The sequence below is a fragment of the Copadichromis virginalis genome, linkage group LG1 (genome assembly GCF_057382275.1).
Source record: "Copadichromis virginalis isolate Kocher_CV1m ecotype Utaka linkage group LG1, C_Virginalis_male_GT1.1, whole genome shotgun sequence".
NCBI lineage: Eukaryota > Metazoa > Chordata > Actinopteri > Cichliformes > Cichlidae > Copadichromis > Copadichromis virginalis.
In genome coordinates, this window is record NC_140618.1 from 7,982,110 (window position 1) to 7,993,291 (window position 11,182).

Sequence of the window (11,182 nt, forward strand, 5' to 3'; positions counted from 1 at the left end):
CTCAACAACCCCACCACAGTTACTTCGACACACCATGTTGACTACCACTTAGGTAGTCACGGCTGTTTGATTTAATCAAACCGGGCTATTGTCTCTATGAACAGATATGAGACCGCGGTGGTGACGCGACCTCACCCTGCCTCACAAAAGCTGCCTCTGTCCAGAGACAGCACACAAATGCTGGCTGACAACACAAGGCCGGGGTATGAAAGGTCTCCTCAGTGCGTGGTGACAGTTATTACCCTCTCCACTGAAACCAAATACCTGTGAGCCCAGATAGCATTATCTTATTGTGAGGCACACTGGGGGCCAGCCTGTAATCAGGGCCCAGGCCTTCACCAACTCTCCTCCTTAGGTTTAAAGCCATCCCTTCCCTTCTGTTTCCACACGATGGAAAATCTGTCTATTTGATTCTTCCCTGACACCTAGATGATTTATATTTATTAGGAAGTTTAAATTCTCTCAGGACTACATGAAAAAAATCTGTTGAAAATGAACAAGAAAGCTTTTATGCAATAAATTCAGCAGGATTCCAAATGTACAATCCATTCACTGGCAGGCGATGGGTGAGCATTGCACAAAATCTCTCAAAATGATCATCTGACATTTCATGGGACCACAGTGTTAGTTACAAAACGAACTACTACGGAGTACAAAACAGAGGGCAAAAAGCACACAGAAAGATGGGGAGACGGCAAAGTTTTAGAAAAGGAAAGTGCTGGTTAGTCTCATTTGGGAGGTAAGAGGTTTAGCCAAGAGAATCCTGAGCAACGCTAACCCCAGCTTCACAGCAGGCATGATCAGATTAATATTACGTCTACAGCGAGACTGATGCACATTGTTAGGTAACTGCTACATGAAGTACCAAAGTTACATGTGAAGTTAATGTATGTAAATACTTAATTCTTTGATAGCACAGCAGCTTTTTGGTTAGTGTTAGCATTAGACAGTATTGGCCTGAACCTAAGGTTTGGTACTCTCTCAGTCAAGTTAAGACATGCAAGTTCTGTCAATCAGACCCTCTAAATTGCTCCCAAATATGCATGTGTTTGTGTGTGTTTACACTCCTGACCTCTCTTGGATCATTTCGGTGAGTTCCACAATTCAGATAACAAGTAGCTGTCAACCTTTTCACCACTTCTTTAGAAATGGTTTTAAAATAGGAATCTACAGTTTGTTTGGGGAACTGAATTCCCAGTGGGGCATGCAAGTTTCTACACAAGACACTTTTAAGTTGCATTATGAGAAATAAATGACATCCACCCCAAAACGGATCATGCCTGCCATGTGATCAAACAGGAGACAACTAAAAAAGAAACTGAAGAGTAAAAAATTTAGAACAATAATATGAATGAGAAAGCCGTCAGAACCCTGTTTTCACCAATTACAGGAAGATTTTGGAAAATAAAGAAGTGAAGCTTCCATATTCTGTCTCAAAGCACATCTTTCACAGTATTCCTACCAGTTTAATGATGCCCTATAGAATGTATTAATTTGCAGCTTTAAAAATGGCTTTCAAGGAAACGTGTGTGTTGAGATAAATATGTAAATTCCCATGAGGAGAGCCCAATTACAACTTTAACAGCGGTCATATTAGTTGTTATTGAACACATTATCAGTGAGGCAGACATTGCTAGGTGCATCACAGACTTTGCCCCAGGGAATTGCATCAAAACAAACACGAGAAAGACAACCTGCAAATTCAGTGTGCCGCTTCACACATGGCAATGCTTTTATTTAGTCGTCATCACCGCCTACAACATAAAAGCTGCTTGTTGAATTGCTCTTATAATTCTGTCACATCACACTGAGAATCAACTTTCAAAGCTTTTGTCTCAGCCAACTAAGACGCACATGAAGGCATCAATGGAAACCTTACCCACAGTTTATTTGACGACACCGGCTGTGAGCAGACTCCTTCAGGTGATCATTAAATTAATTTTAAGTCCATCAGAGAGAGCAGGTGTGTTTATACTAGGCAGGTATTCTCAGTAGGCATGCAAGCTCTCACCACACTGATTACACTGAGCTAAATATGGCTTTGTGCTAACACAGACAGTACGCTGATCAAAGCCCTGATGTCACAGGGCACAGGCGGAGCCAATAGACTACAGGTCAGGTGTATGCCGCAACTGCAGTGGCATAACTGCAAGTGTACTCTTTTTTTTTTAGCAATGCTGCAGTTTTGAGCATGTGCAGATACACAGGTTCTACTTATGGCAACATGTTCGGGAATTCAGATCACTTAAATGTTGTGATGATTTTTATATATTAATGTAAATCCTGATATTGAACCAAAAAAGAATAGATAGTAAACACACTGTAACTGATTTCATCTGGTGGAAAAGTAATCAGAAGTAATCAATGGCAACAGTGGCTTGGTACATTAAAAGTCCTGCAGTCACATTTATAAATCAAGTGTGCATTCATCAGAAAAATGGTTTATGACTTGATTTATCTGCTAAGTTTGGTTCAAAACAAGTCAATTGGTCCCAGGTTCTCACATATAAGAATATTTAGTTTTTCAATCGTTTTAAAAAAATTACAGAAAATTTGGGGGGGAGCTTTCACTGTTGAACAGATTTTACATTTTTACAAAATATAACTATTTAAGTCACAACATATTCAAAAACAAAAATAATCATTAGCTGCAGCCCAATTCAGCTACAGGGTATTTTTATTTTCTAGGTACAGACACCATCTACCCCCACACCGTTCCATCTTTTTCCCCCTCCTTGTATGCTGGTCAGGTTTTTGTGTGGAAAACCTCAGTATCATCCAGATCCATCTACAGAAACTATGGACTGTATAAAAGTTGGAGGCAGCCACCGTGACCTCTTCTATTTTTTTCTCAGCACCTGAATTTGGTTATTAAACTACAAGAAACCAAACTTAGACAAGAGGGTGGCGTTCCTAGTTATTAGCTAATGCTAGTGAGCTAGGTTAGCAACCTGCATCAATAAACTGTACGATTGAAATGTATCTGCAATTTAGTGCTAACTGACTAAAAAACGAACAAAATAATAGAATTTTCACAAAACATTCATTTTTCAGCCGCTTGAAGGACACATGAACCAGCTCTGATTGGACTGGCCCTAAAACTCAAGTCCACTTACAGAAGGATGACAGGACTGTGCAACAACACTGAATTAGCTAATCTGCCAATTAGCTAGTCAGTCATACGATGGCAACCTGCTTGAGACGAGAATGACTGCATTCTGGTTACGTTCCTATATAAACGCACATTTGCCAAGCGAATTTATGTTTTAAAACTTATGTAAGTCTATGTAGTACATGTGAATTTCCATGTCAGACTTCCAATTTTCACATATTCATCATTTATCACCATATTACAACCAACAGATTACATGTAATTGCCAATTTGATCCCATTCAATTGCAAATCAATAGCTGACTAAGACTTCGTCTTATTGCCACTTTACCTCCATCTAGATGCACCAAAATCACTTTGAAGACGGCGACTGAGCGTGAGCGGTCGCAGACCTGTTCCCTATTTTCGAATCAAGTACTTCAAAGGAAACAAGATCACAAGTTTACTGAATACGGTCAATAATTTTGGTCGTGCCTCATTCTTCAACTACCGTTTTCTCCAGTGCGACAGTAGCACAAAGGAGACACGACACAGGACTGGTTTAGCAGCGACAGAACTTTCAGAATAAAACACATGTAACACCTTACAAATAAAGAAAACTGCTGCAATTTATCCTTCTACATGTTAACTGTGAGGTAGAAAAAAAGCAGCGGACCAACATTCAGAAAGAAGTGTTGTAGAGATATATCTCATAACTTCTGGTCAGAAGATGCTAGTTGGTTTGTATCCTGGCAGGCTTTATAATCTGTTAGCTAGTTTAAGTAAATCAAGTAAATTAGCAGAAGTTGAGGATCATCATAACCTTTTGACTATCTTGCACACCTTTGTTTCTCAAGTACGGCTCCCAAACATCACCTGCATACTGAAATCAGATTTCACTATGTAAACACAAGACCTCCTCCAGATGCCTTTAAATCCGCTAGTAAATATTCAAGCTGTTCCTCATCCATCTAGGCAATCCAGTTTTTGTATGTTGTCTTCTGTTTGTTCTGTTTGTCTTCCCGTTGTGTTGGCACAAAAAGGCTTATTTCTGTTCAATAAAGAAATTCCCAGAGTTATATTTATTATTAGGTTTTTAATAAAAGGCTATTCTAACCAATTCCCAAGGTGATTTAAATTATCTGACATCTGTGTCATTAAAAAGAGCTAATCTGATCAAACACAAGTAAATAACAGAGGGTTTAGCAGAATGCATGCAAATGGAGAAACTGCTACGGTTATACTTGTTTACAGGATTATAAAATCCTGCTGCACATGTTGGTAACAGAGAGAGGGTTGTAAATAATTCATCATAAGCAAACATTAAGAAATCAAAGTTAGCATTTTGTCACAAAGCTGGTACTTTTCATGATGTCAAATTTTGATATCAACATAGGCACATTAACAATTAACATCAAAGCGTTCTCAATAATTTCCAGAAGAAAATAAACTCTGCTCCAGGGCACAAAGTTTGGACAAGCTGTGGAAATAGCTGCTGTTTTGGAACAATGAGTGCGGCTGCTGTTTGGCGTGCTGAGAGGATTCCAGCGATTCCAGCCTTAACAAAAACTAAGTCAAGGCTTTATTGTGAATATCAGTGGGGAATTCAGCAGTCGCCCTCCCAGGCATACCAAAACTTATCCCTGAGACAGCACTACATGATGAACTAGTACCTGTAAGACTTCCTCTAATGCTTCCATTCTATAGCAAATACAGTGTAATTACAAGGCCCACACTGTGCGTATCCTCCATCATCATTAAATTAGGGGGTTTGTAAAGATGAGAAATTGACGGGGTTCTGCTTGGAGCCAGCAGGATCCTCATGGAAATTTACAGTACTCAAAATGGGAGGCCAACTCCTCTTTCATTTGTCTCTCATAACGGAGCTAAACATATATCGCTAACTAGGACGTCCTAAGAAATAAACCTGAATTTTGCAGGGAAAGCTGCAGAGAGTAAAGTAATAAGCTTTTGTTTAGTGGAAAAGTTGCACAGTCCTCTCCTGATAGCTTGTGTGTTATGGAAAAAAAAACGTGGAATGATGTGTACTGGTGAAAGAGCTCAGCTGCAGCTCGGTTTAATGTTGCGCTCACTTTCTGTCATGTTTGTTAATACCATCATCTGAAGATGGATATAATACATGGTGTGAGACCATTTTTAAAAGACGACATATCCAGTAAGTGCCACTCTAACAAAATCACGATATTAACATTTCATTCTGGTTTGCAAATCTCAAGTTAGTGGTTTGAATTTCACGCTGATCTTCACATCTAAAACTTCAAAAGAAAGTAAAAAAAAACATGTTTGTAAAATATTAAATGAGACTTATTATGCTTTCTCTTAAATTTATAGATGCCCATTAAAAATATGCCCAAAGTTTCAAATAATAAAGAAACTGTTTGTCAAAGTAATCTCTGCACCAAAAGCTCAGGCTTCATACTCCACTCAACGTTTCAGATAGTTTTTTTCCCCACTCTTAAAGTTGTATGACAGCAAATATGTATGAGAGCAAATATCCTTACCAGTCATTTCAGTCAAAAAGCTCTGGATGTGTGCACAAAGCTAAACTGACCTGCTGTTCAAAGCTAGTTTAAAGGGAGAGAGGCCGCAATTGCTTACTTCATACAGTGGAAGAACTGAGGCTACACCAAGGCCCAATATTAGTGAAATAAGGATTATTTTAAATGGCAAAACATACAAAGCTTATCTAGGAGTGTCCTCAAAAAGACCAATATGGAAGATGAAAATGAACAGGTTCCCATTAAATTCACAAACAGTCGTGAAAATTTGGATGATTTTGAATTACTGCAACTGAAAACTTCTTTGACCAACACCTGACAGGATAAGCAACTGCTCAAACACTGAGAAAACAGTTTAACATTATTCAAACACATTGACACATTACACAAGTACAAAGCACATTTGAAGTATAGAAGTGTTAAGTTAATGAACTAGGTGAGTTTGCAGGGCTGATTCGAAGTCTTTATAAAGCTATTCTGTACTCGCTGTCAAAGTACTAATAATTAAGGCACTGCAATCTCACATCTCTACAATATATCTGCTTCATATTTATCAACTTGGAAATTTCCTTTTGCAACATAAAAGTTCATATCAACTAGGTGAAGTGTTACTGCAAATGTGACACACCCACTGTGTAAGAGGTTTCAAGAAGGAAGTGGCAACAGGTCCATTTCCTTCTTTCTGTCTTGGTCAAAGAATATAATATGGGGATGATGGATACTTGGCCTACATTCATTGGCGCCGACTCATTTTTACAGGACAATTGCACAGTCAAAGGCATGCATGGAGCGATACAAAATAGATGAGTGGGCTGCTTGATAGATAACAGAGCCAGTTCTACCAAGTCAACAATGACAGCAGGAAATCTCTGTAAACAAGTCAGATTACCAGGGTCATGAGGGAGTGACAACAAATGTGAGCAGTGTCACCTGTTCTCACTTTTACTCTTGCCATTACTAGGGCTTATTTAAAGATGAAACACTAGTGTGGAATCCAAGGATCCAACATTATTATAGACTGGGTGATAGCGTGAGTATTAAGAAAGCGTAGAATCACTTGTCAGATTAGTGTTGATGTTGAGACCAGAGATAATCCTCAAAGACACTGGAAAAATGTAAAACATTTAGCACCCGACTCTTTTTAAGAGAATAAGAAGATTCTCTTTAAACAAGCCACTGATCGGCTTCACTGCTTGTACCCAGGCAAGTGGGATAAACTCAAATTAACCAGGAAGTGAAGAAGATGAGGCTTGTGTTGTGACTTCAGAGCGAAGCTATGGGTGTGTTACAACATGGGAACCCAGAAAGCAGCCACGCCTTGGTGCCTCGCCCTTTGAACATGTTCAAATGGGTGAGGTCAAGCGGGTGTAAGTGAATTAGTAGGCCACTGCTTTTGCTTACATGTGTGCAGACCTTCCCAACAAACCAGGAAGTAAAATCAGCTCTTGGAAGTAGGCTTCCTTAATGAGGAAAAAAATAACCCGGAAAGATTTTAAGTATCTGCCCAACCCAACAATGACTTTAATTTGTTTTTGTGCTTGTGGGGGGTTATTAGAGGCAGAGTCAGTATAATTATTGACAGTTACCAGGGTTTCGGCTTCATACAAAAAACAAAAGAAAAATAGTGCCAAAGATCCGACAATTTTTTTTTAATGAAACCAGTTGATTTATTTTTGGTTATAGATCATTTTATTAATTTAATAATTAACATAATTTAATATAAATTTTGATCATTTAATTTAATAAACAGCCAAAATAGGTGTAATCACTTCAAAAGACCAACTTTGAGCCGATAAAAAACTCTGATAACAACTGGGTAATCTGAGTGTTCCTCATTAAATCCTTAAGAGTGGTAAAGGTCAATCATTTGAAAATAAGTAATCATACAAATCAATTTTATTTCTCTCAGAATGACATATATATATGTAAATATAGCTAATTATTAAATTAAATTCCAGGCCTTTTTTTGAGAACCAACTATGACATCACTGTTGAGCATGTATCCATTTCAGATTCTTTTTACATTTGCACATAGATACACCTTACCAGAGCTACCTTAATTTTCATGGCACACATTCATCCAGGTGCTTACGACTGGCCTCCTATCAGCTCGAAGCAATCAGGTTGTTCTCCTCTATGGTACTTTGAACCAGAGAATGGTTACTCACACTCACCTTCCTTTTTTACGACAGTGCTGAGATTATTGTAAACAATGGAGAATATGCTATGCTAAACAAACTATGTAATGACATCATTTCCCATCATTCCCGCACACACACACAGATAGATAGATAGATAGATAGATAGATAGATAGATAGATAGATAGATAGATAGATAGATAGATAGATAGATAGATAGATAGATAGATAGATAGATAGATTCATTTTCTTATTGCCACATATCAAATAACCATTTAAATTTAATAACTACTTTCAATCTATCTATCTTATTGCACTTATCCAGTTCAGGGTTGCAGTGGGATATGCTACTTAGCCAAGCTGCAAAAAGGGCAAGAGCCAGGGTACACCTTGGACAGTGTGCCATTATGTCACTGTACTAAAATAGAGATACAGACAACCATTTTTACTCACATTCACACCTTTTGGCAGTTTAGAATCACCAATTGAACTAACATCACTACCAGGTTTTTGGACTGTCGGAAGAAGCCAGAGTACCCAAAGAGAACCCATGAGGAGAAGACGGTCACTAGATGGTGGATACAAACTCAGAACCTTCTTCTATGAGGCAACAGTGCTTACCACCATGCTGTGTGGCATTAGTGTGGCACATTGGTGGATGTTTATTTTAAACATTGCACGTATATTCAAGTAATCTCTATGTGCCAATAAAAAGCTTTAAATGCCTGATTTCTGACAGTTTTTCTACCCTTAAAACTGTATCATGTCAACAAGAAGGGATCTTTTTAAAATATTCATCTCAGATGCAAGAGATGAGAGATATATCTTAATTTTTAAATGACTCAAGCAGGTAGCAGACCCGCCCACCTGCTTTTAGACTTTCTGTTTGCTTTTAGACTTCTTCTACAAGTTCTTCTACAAAAAACTTGTAGAAGAAGGGAAAACAGCTTCTTTTCTGGCAACGCAGGAACCAAAGAGCTACACTGAGGCCAAGTATGAGATAAATAATGATTACTTTGAACTCTGAATCATGCAAAGTTACTCTTTGACTATTTTATGACTTGATCTATTTAAACTACATACACCTGAAGACTTTTTTAACCAAGCCCAAACACCAGGAACATTTGGTTTAAAATTCTCTTGGTGGGGGTTATACACTGCACAAAGCACAAAACAGCCTGAAATCATGGTAAAAGAAGGTCAGCGAGCTGGGTGGTGGAAATGAGGGGCCTAGTATAAGATAAGGGTTAGTTGAAATCATGCAAAGCTACTTTAGTAGAATTAACATATAAAGAATAATAGGGCTCCTTAAATAATACAATCCTAAATACTATTATCTAATGAGCACAACATTTAATGCTAGTATGAGAGCTTTCGGAGTGGTGATATAAGCGTACTTGCATAAGTCACAAGCATTTCTTCTTTACCTCCTAAACTTTAGCTTCTTTTGAACAGTATCATTTTACACGTCTATGTTGGTCTTCGTCGTTTTAAAGCTAGCAGAAACGTGAGAAGCTCTAGCTTTTGGCCCCACAGGCTCTAAGTGAAGATGTCATGGCTACCAAGCAACATGTTAATAAACCCACCCAGCAGCCATTTAACAACTTCTTTCACTGTAAAACAACCCCGATACGTACAAAGCCACGCCGGGCTCCATTCATAGTACAGTTGATAACGGGTTTACATAAAGGAGTCCTCTTACCTTCAGCACTTGAAGCTCAGCGTGAAGAAGATGAAAAGGAATGTTCTGAACACATAATAATCCTCCTGTTGGTGAACTCGCAGTATTTGGATGTTCAAAAAAGGAGTGAAAAGTTGCGCAGCGATCAGGTTTTCAAACCAAAAGTGTTCTCTTCAAGGAACAAGACTGACTTTCTCAGAGTTGTTAGTGTTTCCCAGGACAACTCAATGGGGAGGAGTCAGCACGAGGACTATTAAAAGCTCAGTGGTTTGTTTTTCATGGAGTAGACTTTCAGACAAGAGGAAGTCAGTGTAAACTCGTGAGGGGGGGCTTGAGTAACTTTAGTGATTTCCCAAAAATTACTTCGAGAGGGAACTAATATTGTGAAACGGTCACTGTCCGGGTTTGTGAAAAAGTATCGTGGTCGGTCCCCAGAGTCGAAATGAAAAAGCGGAGGAAGCTGGAAAGATCAGATTAACATCCCGTCTGTGCTTTTCACAATAAAGGAACACGAACCCTGCACGCTACTAGGACCAAGGTGTCATGGACCGCATACCACCGAACTAATAACTAGATCACTGAATGAAAACACATTCAAAGTTACTTCGGAAAACTTGAAAATGAAAACTACGTGAAAGTCTGTGTCATAAATGAGAAAGGAATATATGAGAAGGACTTTTCATTTTTATTTTGAGAATAAAGTTGAAATTGTGATAGCTATGAAAATAAAACATATGGGTGGAGCTGAAATATTGCTTTGAGAATAAAGTCAAAATCTCGGAATAAATGTGAAAAGTTACATCCAGAAGAAACAGTAGTTTTTTTTTCTTTCAAAATTAAAGCTGAAATCACAAGACTAAAACTCAAATATTAAGATAATCAAGGAAATGTTACCGGTGTTAAGTCAAATTAGGGGCAGCTAGTGCATAGCTCCCCAGAAAAATGCCTTGTGCTTAAAAATCATTTAATCATTTGGATAGATCCAAAAAAAAAGTACTTTAAACTATCAAGACATTTACATTACTGTATAGTAACAGAACAGGAATAGTAATGCGTTTAGTAACAGTAATGCATGCAAATGATTTGAAGGATGACTGCATCCAGTGGTTTCCAGTGTGTTTGACACCGCCTGCTCTGGGAGACATCGTCTTAAATACAAACACACAAACGATAATGGTTTGGCATCACTTTGCCATGTATCTGAATGAATTTTTAAACTTAGAAACTGAAATTTGTTTGTATGGCCCAATGCAATAGTCTGTATTGCATTTTTCTAATGGAATGGTTGGGAGTACTACAACATTTATTGGTCCTATGATGGGTCAGATTATTTGGGAATGATGTCACTTACATGGCAATTATTGGAACTTGCAACATAATTGTATATTTATTTTTATTTTTCAGTACAACTGTCATGCATTTCCCAACACTCAACACTGACAGCAGATCATAATCAGAATTAAAAAAAAAAAAAAATAGTGCTTGAAACTGCACATCCACACAAAGCACTTTGCTCTGTGTAACACCAGGGAAACACTTATTCAAAGTTTCTATTTTCGATTTTCATTCAGTAAAAAGAAATAAAATAACTTTATAGTTCACAAATTGTCATTAGTAGAAACTAGAAGAAAGGGGGGTAACTTTGATTTTGTTTTATACAGTAAAATTCATCAGCATATTGAACATTTAACTACCCAAAACATAATCACACAAATCCAGATGATTTAACTATAAATGTAATCTTGTAGTTACT

The 11,182-nt window shown here is 37.9% G+C and overlaps 1 protein-coding gene across 5 annotated transcripts in view; it reads right to left on the reverse strand.

Moving 5' to 3' along the window:
* The window catches only part of akap13a (A-kinase anchoring protein 13a), a 124,877-nt gene extending 115,031 nt beyond the window's left edge, over nt 1-9,846 (reverse strand). For 2 of the 5 annotated variants that reach the window (XM_085441526.1, XM_085441838.1), the window contains exon 1: nt 9,451-9,846. The gene's annotated coding sequence lies outside the window, so the exon portion shown is untranslated. Of the gene's footprint in view, nt 1-1,879; nt 2,018-9,450 lie in introns of those variants that run through there. The other 3 variants (XM_085441758.1, XM_085441678.1, XM_085441599.1) reach the window with 3 other exon arrangements.
* Between the last annotated feature and the right edge of the window lie 1,336 nt (nt 9,847-11,182).